At 41.4% G+C, this 17,822-nt stretch overlaps 1 protein-coding gene across 22 annotated transcripts in view; it reads right to left on the bottom strand.

Moving 5' to 3' along the window:
* Nucleotides 1–8,323, bottom strand: part of ADD3 (adducin 3) — a 125,224-nt gene extending 116,901 nt beyond the window's left edge. For 6 of the 22 annotated variants that reach the window (XM_020779811.3, XM_078389504.1, XM_020779812.3 and 3 more), the window contains exon 1: nt 8,067–8,323. The gene's annotated coding sequence lies outside the window, so the exon portion shown is untranslated. Of the gene's footprint in view, nt 1–5,342; nt 5,709–6,154; nt 6,393–6,896; nt 7,014–7,536; nt 7,659–8,066 lie in introns of those variants that run through there. The other 16 variants (XM_072995569.2, XM_078389505.1, XM_020779805.3 and 13 more) reach the window with 11 other exon arrangements.
* Between the last annotated feature and the right edge of the window lie 9,499 nt (nt 8,324–17,822).

The raw sequence follows: 17,822 nt of genomic DNA, 5'->3' as shown, positions 1-17,822 counted from the left end.
CCATTCATTCCCAGCTTCTATCAATCAGAGGATCATGGACACCTGCAGAGTAAGAATGAATGCCATATCTTGGCTAACAGCCAGTATCATGGGGTCTGAACATCTGCATGGCTGTGATTGCAATGTAAATAAAAGAATCTGGATTCACCAGAGTACAGAAACTGGCAGCCTAGAACTATGGCAATTTTAGCTTCATTTCTTTTTAAACCAGTCTTTTCCTTTAATGTTGTAGAGAACCACTTGAAGATGTGCTAACATTGGCTACAACCCAAAAGGCTCATCATATTGCAAGATCCAAATGCACAGAGAAGCTTACAAGTCTTCTCTTCAGGAAACAATCGTTCACAGCACCCGATTCATACCTTAGTACACATGGATCAATGACTCCTTGGATTCTGATCATCGTTCTTCCAGGGGCTCAGACCCCAAGGTAAAGACATATAAAGTGCTTTAATAATCAGCAGATTCTAAATGGGATATACAGCATCCAGGGAAGAAGAATCTGGGATGCAGTTCTTATGTTGGACCTCCCTATGTTTCTCCATAACACCTTCCTACTTCTCTGTTGTTGTGCAGCTGTTATTCCAGTCTCTTTTTAAAAAGTACACATCATTTAGAACAGTGGTTCTTAACCTTGGGTTACTCAGGTGTTTTTGAACTGCAACTCCCAGAAACCCCAGCCAGCACAGCTGGTGGTGAAGGCTTCTGGGGAGTTGCAGTCCAAAAACACCTGAGTAACCCAAGGTTAAGAACCACTGACCACGTATGAGCAAGATAACATCACACAGATTTCCTGGACTGTAATTCTAGTTAACAGATTACAGTACTTATACTGAATTACTGAATGTTTCACAACCCACAGATCTATTATTCTGAAAAACGCCAACATTTCTCCTGCTCTTCCCCCACCTTCTATCCTACTAAATTTCCATGACTCTGCTCTTCTTTTTCCCTATAAAAATGAACTGCAACAAGCAATTTGTTGAAAATACATCATGAAAACACAAGATGTAAACCTTCAAAAATGGAGTTGGTAGGGTGGTGGGAGAAATTGGAAAATTGTCATTAAAATTAAAAAGAAAAACACAAGGGGAAATAGCCAGCTAATTCAGAAAAATTATTAGCAACAAATTCTGGAGGCTAAAAGTGAGCATTTTTTAAAATGGGAGTGCTTTCTTTACATTTAAAATACCTTTCCTCAATGGAATATTTTGCAGTACATGAAATACGAACCAGTTAGCAAACACATTTCTCAGTGATCTTTCCCCTTTTATACCAAGAAGGAAAAGAACAAGCAGAATGAACTTAAAAGTGTCTCTCCCTTTACTACCATGACTTTCTGAAATTAAAGCAAATATCCTGGTAGCCCTTTTCCAAACAAAGACAGTCCACTGCTAGACATTCTTCATGCTATCCCATAATTTTCTATAATAGACAGACACATTCAATTTACCTCAGTGATTCTAACACAGACCACAGAAGTAAAGAAAAAAGGAATATGCACTGTTCATTGCTTTTTCATCTGGAAGACAAAGCTTGACATCTTTCAACATTGTGGAATGCCTGCAAAATCATCTCACCTCAATCTTTTATGCTAAAACTAAAAGTATGAAAAACAGCAATCTATCAGACCAACATAGTATTTGGATCTTCTACATATACATGCAAAATGGCAGGTCTCACAATTCCACTGTAATCTTAGTTACCACACCTGTAGGATGTTTTCACAGTGATAATACTTAATATTCAGCAACAATGATTAGAACTTAATTAATTTAATTGAAAACATATACTACTTCCTGGAATATATATTTTCACACACATCTCAAAGGAAAACCTTTCCAAACAGATGCATATAACAGACACAAGAAGAATATTCATATAATAATTCTGATCAAAGTTAAAATATGAAAGTTAGCAGAGTCACCATAGAAGTCTGTTATCATGCGTGAACTCACCTATGAGTTATGATGGTCCTAGCAGGGTTTTTAACATTTTTTTCAGAACAAGTATGGGTTGTTTTGAAAAAAAGTGTATGCCTCAGCACTTGATTCTTGTGGTGTATAGCTTGCATTATGGACAAGAAGCTACTGTTAGGACAGAACATGGTGAGACAGAAAGGATTCCCAGAGGCAAATGTGTCAGACAAAAGCACATGTTATCTACTATCTGTTCAGTCTATATGCAGAACATATCATATGGAATGCCAGACTAGATTCAGACTTAGGTCAAGTGTAAACTGATGGAGGAAAGCTTAAGAAATTAAGATATGCATATGACACCATCTTACTAGCAGAAAGCACCAATGACTTGAAATGACTTTTAGTGAAAGTGGAAGAAGAAAATGTCAAAGCATGATTGCAGCTGAACATTAAGACAAAAATCACAACTACAGAAGAACTACACAACTTTAATGTTGATGATGAAGAAATTGAAATTGTTAAAGATGTTGTATACATTGGTCCAACTATCAACTGAAATGGAGCCTGCAACCAAGAAATCAGAGGACTGAGACTTCAAATGGGCGGCAATGAAGGAACTATAAAAGATCATCAAGTGTAAGGATGTGTTGCTGGAGACCCAGACCAAGAAAATCCACACTCTTTTATTTCTGAGCACCATATATGGGTGTGAAATTTGGACAGTAAAGAAAGCTGACAGGAAAAAATTGATTTGTTTGAAAGATTATGCTGGGGGAGGCTTTGCAGATACTCTGGGCTGCCAGAAAGATGAACACATGGGTCCTAGAGCAAATCAAAACTGAATTATCTCTGGAAGCAAAAATGTTGAAAATCAGGCTGTCCTATTTTGGACTTATTATGAGAAGGCAAGATTCTCTGGAAAAGACAATAATGCTGGGAATGGCTGAAGGTACCAGGAAAAGAGGAAGAGCAAATATGAGATGGATTTATTCCCTAAAGAAAACCACAGGCTTGAATTTACAAGAGATTAGCAGAGCAGTTTCAGACAGGACATTTTGGAGATCATAGGGTCAGTGTAAGCTGGAGGCGACTTGATGACATGTAACAATAACAACAGCAGCAGGATTTTCAAGCTACATAAAATCTTCAAGGAGTGGTTTACCATTGCTGCACACATCCATCTATGAGTTTTCATGGCCAACTGGAGATTTAAATCCAGGTCTCCTGAGTCCTGGTCTGATACTCTACCCACTACATTCTCACAGGCTCACTATGGAATACTCCTTTACAACCATATCATTTGCAAAGTCAAAAACTATCCAGATGTCATATATAGTGTCTCCTCCCCAAGTATTTATTATACAGCTTGCTTTTGCTATATCACCAGGATTACAAAAAGAGATTTACTTCATGTATTCATAAGGTCACAACTCATGGCTAGAAAACTGTCTTTGGCTTTATAGTCTTAACTTTGGCAACTTTATATTTACAAATGGACCACAAAGGTAAGAAACCAATAGGAGCGTCAATGATTTCATTCACATGATTATCTAGCATTTCCACACTCACTAAATTTTAAGAGTACTGGAAAACAAAATCTAAAAATTGTTATGTACATAACCTACATGGAAGCAATAAAATCATCCCTGTTCTGTATTATTAGAACTTATAATTCTTCCTCACCAACAACCCCTCTACCTCTAATAAAATATCACCCAGCAAAATAAACCACTGAATTACAATGCCATAATATTCTAATTTTAAAGAGAAATTTAATATAAGATCAGAAAAGCAGTTAATCAAGAATTAGAATAAAGTATTTCCAGAGATATTGCTACAACAGGATGGCAACATATTTACACCATGACGCCACATGCCGAATGTGCCATGATACAGAATATCATGCTTTTATCTTGTGTAGTCATACTGCTGATAAAAGTACACACAAGTAGTCAAGAAAAATGTATTAGTCTCAGAACTTTCTAATTCCAACATCAGCTGGACAGGATGCTAAGTAGGTTTGCAAGTATATTCACATGCCTGCTTCACTAAACACTGTGGGACCACCTTGCAAGGAGAAACAAATAGTCCATTCTGCAAATATTCTTCTACTTATATACAGTAGTTGATCTGATCTGCACCTGGCAACTAACTGTCCTGCCTCTGCCCAAGAAAAATAAACGTCATCATTCCTGCTCTAAAGGAACAATGAGGACACAAATAATCTACGCATACTTGTGCATGAACTCTAACGAAACTGAACTGCAAAGGGCACCAAAATCAGCCCATATCCTATCCATGGTACAGAATGAGAATTTCACCACTGAAGCATGAGATGCACTTCAAACATAAAAATAAAAACAGTGTATAATAATAATTGGGTACTTTCAAGTCAATTCTGGCTCATGGCAACCATTTTCAGGGTTTTCCAGGTATAGAATACTCAGAAGTGGTTGACCATTCCCCTCTTCTATCAGTGCTGGGGACTGTGCAGTTTGTTTATGACTACACAGGCTGGCTCTTCTCCCAGGAGGCACAGTGGGGAATTGAACTCCCAACCTCCAGCTTCAAACCTGAATACAGTAATTAAACCATAGCCCAACAAAAAGACAAACATCAAAGCCATGCCAATACATAACATGCAGCACCTCAGATTGCTCTCCATAAAACTGCCCTATGCCAAGACACAATAGTAAGTCCACTGAACATAACGCAGCAAACCCACCTCACTGGGAAGCACACAGGAAAACGAACTAAACATAGACCAGATATCCGTGCAAAGGGACCACATAAAAAGAGACGGATACAGTATCAACCGCCTACAATATAGAATAATAAATTCTGTAGAGGGTTTTCAAGAAGACAAGACACGGGTAGACATTCCAGACTAAACAGATTATTAGGCTACAATTCCTACAGCATACATGAAGGTGACCCGAGAGTAATTAACTCATTAACAATGGGGTCACAGAGAACAAATTGTTATCACAAGGGTGACAGTAACGCCCCTAACGTCTCCATGCCATCAACAGGCTTTGAATTACATATCCAATCCATGCGACTCTCACAGCCTAGAAGTTACAAATATGGATGAACCCCCGACCCCTAAAAAAAAGATGATTAAGGGGCATCACAAATGAGAGTAGGTCTTCTAGCAGATGGACAGAATCGACCCGGAGAGTGTCACACATTCTTGTTGCCCAAATCTACGTAAAGGTGGCTCCCAAGTGTGGAGGCGCCCAAGGCCCCTTCCTTCTTCGACAGGGCTAACACCCCCTCCTCTCCCCATTTCCTGCACGCACACACACACACACACACACACCAGCCTTTCGAAGCGCGAGATAACACCCGTAAGCAAAAAAAAAAAAAAAAAAAAAGCGAAAGGAGTCATAAGCCCTGGAGGGAAAACAGAAGATTGACCTGAGTGGCGATGCGAAGGCGAACGGAGCCCAATGGTCGTCGCCACGGCGTCCTCCAAGAAAGCTTCCCCGCAGAGGTAATCCTCGCAAGCGAGAGAAGGGCTCTTGGAGCCTCTCCCCAAAAGTTGAGTAAAGGGGCAACGGGGGGAGGAGGAGGAGGGCCCCTGGCATGTAGCAGCTCGCCGCCAGGCCCCCGCCGAGGGAAGGAGGGCAGAGAAGCAGCTTACCTCAGCAGCGCCCGCGCCTTTGTGTTTCCCTCTTGCTGCCTCTGCTGCCCTGGATGGCTCGCGGGAGCAGCAGCCCCTCCTTCAGGGGAGGGGCGCGCCTCGCCGACGCAACCCAGAGGCCAGGCCGGGCGGGGGCCGGCTCAGGAGCCGCCTCACTATCTGGCAGGAAAGATCCCTTCTCCGCACGCCCCGCCTCCCGCTGTCGGCCGGAACGGGCGCACTATCTGGCAGCACCCTAGAGGCCCTCATGCATTCCCTCGCGCGCTTCGCCCGCCCTCAGGCTTCGAGGCACGGCCAGCGCTTGTTCGAGTTTGAATTTCCCTGCCTCCCCCCCCCCCGATCTCCTCTTCACTATGTCGGGGGGGTAGGTAGGTGGGTGGGTGGGTGTCAGGGAGTGAGACGGGCGGTTCCACGGAGTGGTCGCTCTAGGCTTCCAACCAAACCAAAAGCCGCCGCGTCCCGTAGCTTCTGGAGAAAGGGGGCAGCTTGTTATCTCACAGGCGAGGCGGGCGACGACGACACCAGAGAGGTGGAGGCTCTTCAGAGACCGAGGGGCGGGTCCGTTTGAGCCGAGTACAGTACTCACAAAACGTCCCTGACCACCATCCTCACCACGTCCCTCACACACTCATATCACCTCCATCTCCAGAATGGGAAGTCAACTTCCCCGCCCTTTTTCTCCACGCAGCACTTAAGATGCGTCTCCAGCCAATGCCCCCACCACCATATCCTCCACGAAAGGGGGCGTTTTCACACGTTTAAGGTGCACGTTGCTTATAACCTTCCCGTCGCTGCTTCTAGTGTTTAAATCTCCAAGTGTAGAGCTCACACGAAAACACTACCCTGGAACACACAACGCAGCTTCCTTTACATCCACCTGGATATTAGCTATAACAACACCGCTTAAATCATGGCGGTTTCACGTACGCACTTTAAGTCTTCCTTTTAGTGCCCAACCCGAAGATAAGCGCTCGCCGAAAGGCGTTGCGCGCTTGCCTTCGTGCTATCGTGTGAGTAATACTACGCCTGCTTGTAAATAAACCCAAGCAAAGTTGAGGGGTAAGGAAGCCGGTCCATTGCGTTCATTTGCGATTTTTCTCCTGCCTTCCACGAAGCTCTCCCCAGGCGCGAGCAGTTCCCTCTTTCCTCAGTGCTTCTGCAGCCACCTAAATCGCTTTAGCTCTGCTACTCCATATTCCTTGCACGTTCCCTATGCAACTCTTCTATTGTCCGCATTAAAATCCGGCCACTCCATGTTACCTCCCAACCCCTACAGTTGCTGGAAACGCGGCTTGTAATTCTAGCCTTCTAACATATACTGTATTTACATTCGCCCGATGCGTTGTAAAATCCCTGTATCCTGCAAACAGGTTTCCCCAGGATTACTTTCGTACGTGGCTTGAAAATCAATCCGCTTCAATAGTATGTTAACCTCCTTCCTCTTTGAAATAAACTAACCACTCCTTTCAAACTCCGCCTTTCGTCAAGCTGTCCCCGACCCCTGCAGTCACCTGTTTCATGCGTCTAACCTGGCCGTATGCATGTTTTCTCCAAAGTAAGTCGTACTGTGTTCAGTGGCGTTTACACACAAGTAACCGTGTAAAGGTTTCCGCCCTTTTAATATACAGTACTCTTGCTCTGTATATCATAGAGCCACTCCATTTCCTGCGTCTACTCATCAGTAAATCCTATTGACCTGACTGGCATTTAGATTACAAACATATTCATTTACTTGGAAGTAACTGCCATTCATATGATTCGTTTTTATTTCCGAGTAGGCATTTACAGGCTGGGGTTTCGCAAACCATTATGTTCAAAATTACAGTATTTTCTCCATAAATTACACATACTTTTATCTCTGATTTCCAGCCTCTCCCTCTGCTATAAACACACTTAACATGCTTTCCATTTCTCTTACACTCCAACTCACATCACACAGCCGACACACCCACACCTCCCACTACATACCTTCACTTTTCCCTTTTTGCCCCCTCACTTTCTTTTACAACAGAAAGCTGCTTCTAACAAACAAGCCTTTACAAATGTAACCTTTAATTGAAAGCTGTAAGACTGCCGAGTTCTGCTACCTTCGGCTGGCCCTTCCCTCCCAGATTATTTCATCACCTTAATATGCTTTCAAATTCAGAAGCAAAACGAAGTACTGCTCGAGGATATGGAGACTTTGCCAGCTGTTATATCATTTGATATTCACTGTGGTTGGATTTGAATATGGAAAGGAATATTTGTGTCACTAAAAAAGAGAAAGCAATCCTAATTACTTTCCTTCTTGCATGAAAGTTTATGCTAATTAACTGTACAAAAGCACTCTGAGGGTAGGGAAAGGGGAGGTGTCTCTTGCAGTCTAACCACCATATAATCATCCAAGTCTGCAGTCCTTACATAAAAAGCATGCAGCAGAATAGCTTCCAAGGGTGATATGCCTCCTGCTTTTCCTCCCATAGCTTGTATATTTTAGAAACTGATGGAAGATTCCTTACCAGATAGCTTTCCTGGTTTTCCTGTACGTCTGCCTTTTCGTTATGTAGGAGTGTTAAATCTCACAATGCTGCATAGAGAGGGAGACACACACACTGCAGCAGCTCTAAAGCCAAAGGACAGGAAAGTATGTTACTTCCTAGAGAGGCTCTATATTGCCACTAGGCGCTGGCAGAGGCAAAAGGCTTTTTCTTCTTCTTAAAACTCATTCCTGATTCCTCTTTAATTGTTTCCTGCCATCTAGAACACAGGAAAGTTAACCAAATGAACTGTACTGGCAGAACTCTATATAAAAGTTCAAACTAGAAGTTAAGATGAAGGGGGAAAATACAACTTTGCCATGAATCAAAGAAAAGAGGAAATGTTAACTAATGCATATTTACTTGAGGTCCCACTGATTTAGGCAGTGAGACTTCCCAGTAAGTATGTACAATATTACAGCTCTAGTACAGTTCATGAAATTTTAAAACTGTTTCATTCAACTGTCCTATTGTTGCATTAAAATGCTAAGTATATACAGTATTTTCATTACTAGTTAAAAGGGCATAGTTAAACTCACAAATACAGTACAGTACAGCATAGTTCTAGAGCAGTGTTTCCCAATCTTTTTTTAAGCCATAACTAGAGATGGGGGCATTCATATATGAGTACCCCCGGAACAGGTGGCGATAATGAGGGTACAGCCCCATGGGGCCAGAAGGTCCACTCACCAATCTGCTGCCGCTACAAGCTCCAGGATCTTTCCTATCACTACAGAGCTTGCGATCAGCTCGCCACTCCTGGGAGGAGGCGGTACGACAAGCCTCTCTGCCAGGTCGAAGAGTGACTCGCAGATCACAAGCTCCGGAGTGATAGGAAGGATCCCGGAGCTTGCGGCAGCAGCGGATCGGTGAGTGGACTGTGTAGTCTCATGGGGCTAAACCCTCATTATCACCACCTGTGCAAGGGTATTCTTATTCATATATGAATATCCCCATCTCTAGTCATGACTCCCTTTTATAATAGCCAAGTAACCTGTGATCCCTACCATATCTGCATAAAAAGGCATTTTTAATGGAATAAAGAAAACAGCCCAGCATATTCTTAAAAGGGAATACATGAAAGCATAAGTCCTGGTCTAAATGCAATCAAACAGCTATGTATGGTGACCACTGAAGGCCAATAGACAGCAATATCTGATAGTCTTCTTGGGACTGCATACATTTTAGAGTTAGAAAGCTCCCAGAACTTGGACATCTCACTCACTATGCTGTGCAACAAAAGAACAACTATACTTTTAGTATTTGCACTGCAAATAAAGGAAGGACATGCATCCTTACTAGAGATGGGGGAATTCGTATTCATATACGAATACCCCCACACAGGTGGAGATAATGAGGGTCCGGCTCCATGGGGTCGGATGGTCCACTCACTGATGTGTTAATGCTACGGGGTCCGCGCTCCCATCCTATCGCTCCAGACATTGTGATCGGCTCACCACTCCTGGCAGGAGGTGGGATGACAAGCCTCTCTGCCAGGTCAAAGAGTGGTCAATTCTCCTGGCTTGTTTTAAGTTCTCTCCTTTCTTTCTATCTTTTGTTTATTTATCCCACACTTTTTAAATGCTACTTCTAAGTCTGGCCTGTACCTCTCAGCCTGCCCAATACCTATCTTCTGGATGTGGGAGATATATCTGTTTCCTTACAGAAAGATCCATGCCCAGGAAAGACGAGCACTATTAGTGTACAAACTGGCTGGGGAGGACAGGATTAAGGCTCAACAGTAATTATCTGACATGATAGAGAAAAAAAGGACCTTTCATTTTCAAACCCGGGAGCAGGGGAGGATGCTAAATGCAAATAATGGAGATGCTTGCAATTCCTCCTAAAAGCAGTTAGCTAGCCTTTGCTGGAAAAAGGTCTTCTGGTCTCTTCCAGAGACCCTTCCTCGATTTTGATCTACTTACCCAGTGAACTGACTTTTTCTTGCTCTTAAAACATTCCTCTGAACCACCTATGGTCATCCATGTAGTTACAAATAAGATATAGTGGTTTGATGGAGATTGCAGGGCACTCATAATCCTTCCCACCACCCAGTGTTCATCCCAACTTCCCTCCAGTCCCCCTCACCAATAGGTTGGTGTTTGCATTCAAACAGAAGTGAAGTTTATGCTTCTTCACCAGACTCGTCAAGGTATTGTGCAGCACAATGTGCTTCATTGCAAATTTTATTACAAGCCTCCTCCTCCTCCTCCTAGCCAATGCACACCACAAGGCACAGCCTGTCCCAATAAAGGTACTTGCTGACAGGGTAAGTAGACCTGTGCCCAGAAAATTCAGAGAAACAGTGCCCACAGCATTACACCACAGTAAGAGAGTTTTCCTATGCTGCCTCACTTTCACACTGCTTGACTGGTGAAGGCAGGTTCCTCCCCTGAATTCCCATTGGCAGAGGCAACTGGGTGGAAGCTTCACATGTCCAAGAAGAAGGGTTGCAGGCTTCTTCTGTGCTGTCCCAGGCTCTTCTGAGCAGATGAGTGTTTTTTTTTTCATCCTTCCTCTACAATGTAATAGCCATTCCTCCACTTCCAGCTTCCCCCACCTGGAACCCTGCCCACACCCATCTCCTGGGTGGCTTTGCTCCTGACTCCCATATGTGCACCATAGTCCCTCAGATAAAACTTGGACTCAAGGCTTCTTCAAGCTGTAAAAATTGTTTCTAACATAAAGAAAAGACAAGGACATTCCAGAAAACTCTTTGCAACCCCCTTGGGGGACACGACTCCCAGGTTGGAAAGCCATATTCTAGAGCAGTGGTTCTCAAACTGGGTTCCCCAGATGTCCCCAGCTCCCAGATATCCTAGCCAGCATAGGAAGTGGTGAAGGCTTCTGGGAATTGCGGTCCAAGAAAATATGAGGACCTCAGTTTGTGAACCACTGTTCGAGAGGATAACATTTAATGTAATTGTAATGGCCAGAATTCTGTTGGGTTTGTCCAGTGTGAACCTGAATTTGCATAACTGATGTTCATGATTATTCCAGTTGTTTATCATATACTGATACTTACTTAGTAAGTTTCATTGAGTTCAATTGGTAAGTATTCCCAGGAAAGTATTATAGGATTGCTGCATTGTGCTCTGATGTTTTTAATGAATTAAAAAAGGCAGCAGAACACTCCTCCAAAACAAATGGATTCACATATACAATAGAGACTGCAGGTAACTCCTATAGCCAGAACTGTTGAAAGGTAGTAAGTTATCTGTCAAAGGAAGCAGAGAGAAAGCTCCAAGTTAGCTGGGAAGGTAAGATTTTGGAATATTGCCCTATCTCAAAGTATCTGAGTGTCACTCTGGATTGAACTTTGACCTACAAAAAACATTGTCTAAGCATCAAACAGAAAGTTGCCACCAGAAATAACATACAGTGGTGCCTCGCTTAATGAGCGCACTGTACAACGACGAAATCGCATAGCGATCCCTTTTTTGGGATCGCTAATGCGATCGCTCAACGTTTTTTTAATAGGGCAAAATTCGCTTTGCGAAGACTGGTAAGCATTTTGCTTACCGATCTTCGCAAAACGAAGCCCGACGATCAGCTGTTTGGCGGCCAAAATGGCCGCCGGAAGCCCGGAAATGGCCCAAAATGGCCGCGTGCAGCGTTTTCGCGCCCTCGTTAAGCGAGGGGAGGGCGCGAAAATGGCTGCCGGCCATTAAGAAGCATCGCTGAACGGTGAGTATTCGGCCCGTTTGGAACGCATTAAACCATGTTTAATGCGTTCCAATGGAATTCCCTGCCCCGTTCAACGATGCTTCAGCATAGCGAAGGTTAATCCGGAACGGATTAACCTCGCTATGCGAGGCACCACTGTACTTAGGAAACTGGCTGGGTCAGGCTGGAATGCACATCCACAAACAATAAGAACAATAGTTTTGTCCTTATGCTCTTCCACAGCAGAATATGCTGACACCATATGGTATCAATTAGCACATACCAAACAAGTGGATCTAGCTCTTAATGAATCATGCAGGATTATTACTGGCTGCCTAAAGCCTGCCCTCATTGAAAAAGTCCATAATTTGGCTGGCATTTTCCCTTCAGAGGACATTGAGAGGTGCTAGCAAATAACAAACAAAAGAAGATAATACAACACCAAACCCATCCATTTCATTGACACCAGTCCCTAGATGACAGCTAAATTTGAGGGGGAAAATTGTGCACACATCTCAAGCTCTATACTGTATATCAGCTCCGTGGTATAGGTTTCTGGCTGCGGAGCCATAGGTTTTCAATTTCCACTGGGCCTCCTTGATATAGGCTGGACTTGATGATCCATAGGTCCTTTCTAGCTCTGCATTTCTAAGATGATGATAACAATGAAACCAGAAGAGGCTAGGAGAGCAAAAGCAAAACACCTTGCTGAATGGATAAATGCTGAAGAGTGTTTCCCACCAGGACAAGACTCTGGCTACACTATCTGGAAGACACTTAATATACTTCCTAGCAAAGCAGAAAGATCAGAGAATAATGAAATAAAATGGGGCTACTTGGATATAGGACAAATTTTCTGTGATTATGGAGAAATTCAATCAATGTAGCTTTAATGTTCATGCAAGTTATGCCCCACCATGTGTACAAAAGAAGATCTAGCAAATGGCCAAGATAAAGCTATTGAAGTAGCCTGCTTCTGGTCAAAATAGTCTAATTATCTTTGCATTTTAATTTATTTAAAATTTTACCTATATTTCACATACATCCATAATTTTAGACTGTGCAATTCTCTGATATAGTTAACAAAGATCTATCATATGCATATGGTAGTACCAGAAATACAACAATAACACTTTTGCACAATTACATGATAGTTACAATTAAAAATAAAATATGCACTAATTAGTCCTGTTTTGTCCATGTGCCAAACAGAGTGATTTCTCCTTCTAAACCCAAAATAATATTGTGCATTACTTGATGAATATGCTAGTTCATGTTACGAACACAGTGCAGGTACTGTGATTTCCAGTCCCCACTCAGGTAGCTTCATCAATGATAGCAATAAGATGTTGTGGGTTTAGGTTTTCTGTTCTAGATTGGAGACAGATGCCTGTTGACAAATATATTAAACTCAGTTGCAAAACAGGAAGAAAAAGGGATTGCAAAACTTGAGGAAAATCCTGCCAGAAGGAGCTTCCATTACATCATGATGCTAAAGTTGTTTGTTTGTCTCCAGTTCCTTATTTCTATGAAACTTCCAAATAAAATCATAAGATTTAGCTGCATGCCTTAGTGTATTTTTTCTTTAATCAATATAAATACAACATGTACCAGTTGCTTCTGACATTTCTCAAGAGAAGACTATTACACCTTGTTTGACATTAAGAACAGGATAACTGCACATAGTATCAAAAAAGCATGCCAGAATACCATTGTCATTCCATATATGAAAGACAATCAAAACATGACTCAAGAGGTCTATTAAGAAAATTATGACCAATTTTATGGAATGTTTGCTTCAGCAAATAACTTTATAGTTATTCACACAGCTGTGGCTATATAATACAGTATATATGTGAAACAAACTGCAATACTTTATTCAATAGTAATGATAAATATCACAAGATTTCCCTGGGACAAATTGTTCCCCTAGTCAAGGGCATTTTTTTCTGAATCCTACTCCTTTATTTTCTGTTCTGTCTTGAAATCATTACAGCTGCAAGAGCTACATGGCATACTGCCAGATAGTAATGTTGTAAAATGTCCGATTTGTGCAAATGACCCCAAGAACTCCCAAAGGATGATGCATGTTGTTGTAGCTAATGGTCGTGCATACTGAGGGAACATCAGGTTGCTAAGTTTGCTAAGAAATGTCTTTGAAACAATATTTGAAAGCTTTTAACCAACTGCTGCATTGTCTTTAAGTGAAATCAGGATTCATTAAGTAGTTGCAGTAAGATCATTCCATGTTTGTATAATGGCATTGTGGTCTCCCTCCCCCTGTGATTATTTTCTAAACACTGTACACTGCTTTTTATAATCTCTCAGATTTAACCCAAAACATCGACTTCACTACAATGCACAAAATTATGCCATCATAAATACAGTGTAGTATTTAGTCGTAATGCTATGTCCATGTATAACTTGTTGCTGCTACTAGCGCAATGTCATTTCTATCATAACATCACCATGGTGTCCATAGTTTCAGGGGGCTAAAGGAAAATGCCTTAAATGCTTTACTTATGGCAGAGGATGGGATTTGATAGTATACAAGGTTCCTTCTACATCTTTCATTCTATATGGAGAGAGTGTGCTGTTTGCAATGTCAGAATACTACGTATGTTGCTCATATGCTTCTGTTTTAAGCTAATATTCAAGCCTGTGAAAAGGAGACTGTAAACCAACATCTTACTAGCTTTCTTCTCCAATTTTCCAATGTCCATCTTGAAAGTTAGTCTGCTTTCAGAAATAATGGCCACCACATATGGCCAGATTTGTACATTTTTTGCTTCTTTCCCAGTCATTCAATTTTTGTACCAACTGTTGAGGTCGATATAAGTCACTTCTGACTTGGTGGCACATAACAGCAACATGTTTGCATAACAGTGGGACAACTCAACATATTCAGCATGTTTGTTATATAACAGTAAAGGTATTAATCCAGCCCAGAATTGTGTTTTACACATAGATCATACAGCTACTATTTTTATTTGCTTTGGGGAATATTATTAAATGTTAGAGGCAGGTTCTACTATCAGATTAAGTCCACTTCAGTGATCATTCCATCACTTTCCAACCACCATATGTGGTTTTAATTTACTTTTTAAAAATGGGTTATTCTATTTTATTTATTTATTTAGTATCATTTGTAGGTCACCTTTTTCCTGATCAGGGGACTGAAAGTGGCTCCCAACATTAAAACAAATAGAATTAATGTTAGATAATGGGGAAACTTTTGAAAAAACACAACCTACAAACAGTATTCAAGCCCATCACAAAAATACAACAAATGTTACGGTCAGCAAAGGACAGAAGGGCCCCCCTCACCACTGCAGGAGTATACTGGATACCTTGCAGTTGTGGCCAGGTATATATTGGAAACACAAAACGAAGCATCCACACCAGAATCAAAGAACATGAGAGACACTGCAGACTAAAACAACCAGAAAAATCTGCAGTAGCTGAACATCCCCTAAAACAAACTGGACATGAAATTCTATTTCAAAATACGGAAATACTGGATAGCACCAGCAATCATTACATCAGACTGCACAGGGAAGCCATTGAAATCCACAAGCACCAGCAGAACTTCAACAAAAAAGAGGAAAGTGTGAAGCTCAACAAAACTTGGCTCCCAGCTCTCAAAAATACAGTGTGCAAAAGATCAACGAACTCTACCCAGCCACAAGGACAGGGGATCACTACACAGAAAAGACCAGCTAATGACACCCATCAACCACAGTAACAGATAACCTCTTCTCCTTAGCACAACAATACACCCACAACAAGACACACTAATCACCCATCTACAGAAAAAGACAAAAGCCTATCTCACAGCCATAAATACTGCACTCCCAAGCCAACTACACCAGGGCATAGGTTGCTGTCCTCTGAAGATGCCAGCCACAGAGACTGGCGAAACGTTAGGAAGAACAACCTTCAGAACACGGCCAAAGAGCCCGAAAAACCCACAACAACCATTAGATCCCGGCCGTGAAAGCTTTCGCGAATACAATGTTAGATAATTTGAATTGGTCAATAACTTCTAATAATTTCTTCAATCATCAGCTTTCCCTAACCTTTCTTAGAAATGGAGTTGCTGACAACTCCGGACTGAAGCATTTGGTCATATTCCCCTGGATATTTATTTTCCAGATAAGTTCTAGCCAGCTATACTTTCTTTAGATTCTCTGATTTCTTCAAACAGTTATGAGGGAATGGAGAGTGTCAGCTGTCTGGTAAGAGTGGGGACAGTATGTGGAGAGAAAGCCTGAGTGAGCATCAAAGTATAGGAAGAGAAGATTCAGCAGGAAAGAAAGTGGATAAAACCAAAAGAAAAGGAAAAGGGAGTTCTAGGTGAAATGGTTACTTCCCTGAGTTGTTTGAATATTTTCCACCAATATGTTAAAAATATTATCATTGCCTCTCTCTTATTGTTTCTGCCTCTTTCTGTTTGGGGAAGTGTGTGAAAATTGTGTCAAAACTAGATTATGTGTCAAAACTAGATAGCAGGGAAACTGCATCTGTGTTGCACAGTTGCCAGATGATATATACTGTCTTCTTTACAGTTGAAAGGAGAAGAACGATTGAACAAAGCTGGATGAGTGTGGGATGAGGAGGGGGGGGAAGGCCCAGAAATAATGAATTCACACTTCATATATGATTGGATGAGCTCTTCCTTTTCTTAACAGTTTCCTTAGTTAAGTGTGCATTTCTTTCACGTATTTTTGAGACTTCTGTATCTTTTATATAATGTGCAATCCTTTTTAGTAATTCCTTAATATCAGTGTGGATAAGATCTGGGACTGATTTCCAACTGAGATACTAAAGTTAGGGTCTATCCAGATGGGTATATAGATCAGTATTTGAAGTGTTTGGTTCAAACCAAACTGCATCATCCATATATGTTGCTACTTTTATCAACCCATTCTACCCCTTTAAGAGCTGCTATGCTCCTTTTTGGTACAGGGTTAGGGGCTTCGGAGCTTTTGGCACAATTCAATGTGTTCCTAATTATCATGTGTAGCCTGTGCAGATGGCTAGTTTGCACCCAAATGGAGCTGTGGGCACTATTATCAGAGGTGACAGCCCTGTGGCAAAATCCTTATCACTGCAGTTTACCTTCTGTGCTCTAAATGTGCATCATCTGGAGTGAGACAAAAAACTGCTGTCTAAATATAAATAATAAAGTCATTCATGTATTCTATATACTGTATACAGACCTTCACAATTAATTTTCTAAAAATGTTTTAAAGACAATTATTACTCTGTTCAGTAGATTTCGCCACTACAGTAATTTATTAGTAAAACATACTGTACCAAGAAGTGAATATTTTGCAGAATTCCATTGACACTTAAATATTCTGAGGATCTGATCTGACACAGTATTTGCAAAGCCAAAATATTTATTAATGACTTATCTGATAAGTCAAATCTTAGAGGATCATAATGAGGAAGTGATGCCTTTTGTAAACAGGCCAGAAAAGATGGATATAAAGCTTCCTTGGAAGTTGATTCTTTCATTTATGATTTGGGCAGAAATAATGTTTCCAACCTTAAACTGAAAGGACAATACTGTACAGTCTTCACTGATAAGCTGAACAAATGTTTTGGTCAGCTGGACATTGTTCCTTTGCCTTTCTTTACCCTTCTCAGTGCCAGCCCTTTCATGAGTGTGGCAGAGTATTTGTCAATCTTTTTAAAATTAATTTGAGTAAATGGTGTTGTTTGCCTATATCCTGGGTGTACTGTTTTTGGTAAAAGTGAAAAAGGTTACCAGACATCCAAAGTGGGGGCCCAGGTTTTACAATGGGCAGAAGGGTTGTTGAGCTAGAATTCAATATTATTAGATATAAAGTAAGGTGAATAATTCCTAGATTGTAGAAGTCCAGCTCAATCTAGCTCAAGGTGCTGACGCAAAGGTTAGGTTACACTGTAGATTGGATTCCTGGATTACTCCCATGGTTGCTTCCAAATTCAGACTGATCGACCGAGATTGTTCTCATATCAGTTCAACAGATTTATTAACGTAACTAGCGGTTTCTCTATGACAATCTCAGGGGGTCCTAGTTT

This window comes from Pogona vitticeps, chromosome 3 (genome assembly GCF_051106095.1).
Source record: "Pogona vitticeps strain Pit_001003342236 chromosome 3, PviZW2.1, whole genome shotgun sequence".
NCBI lineage: Eukaryota > Metazoa > Chordata > Lepidosauria > Squamata > Agamidae > Pogona > Pogona vitticeps.
This window is presented reverse-complemented; position numbering and strand designations above follow the sequence as displayed.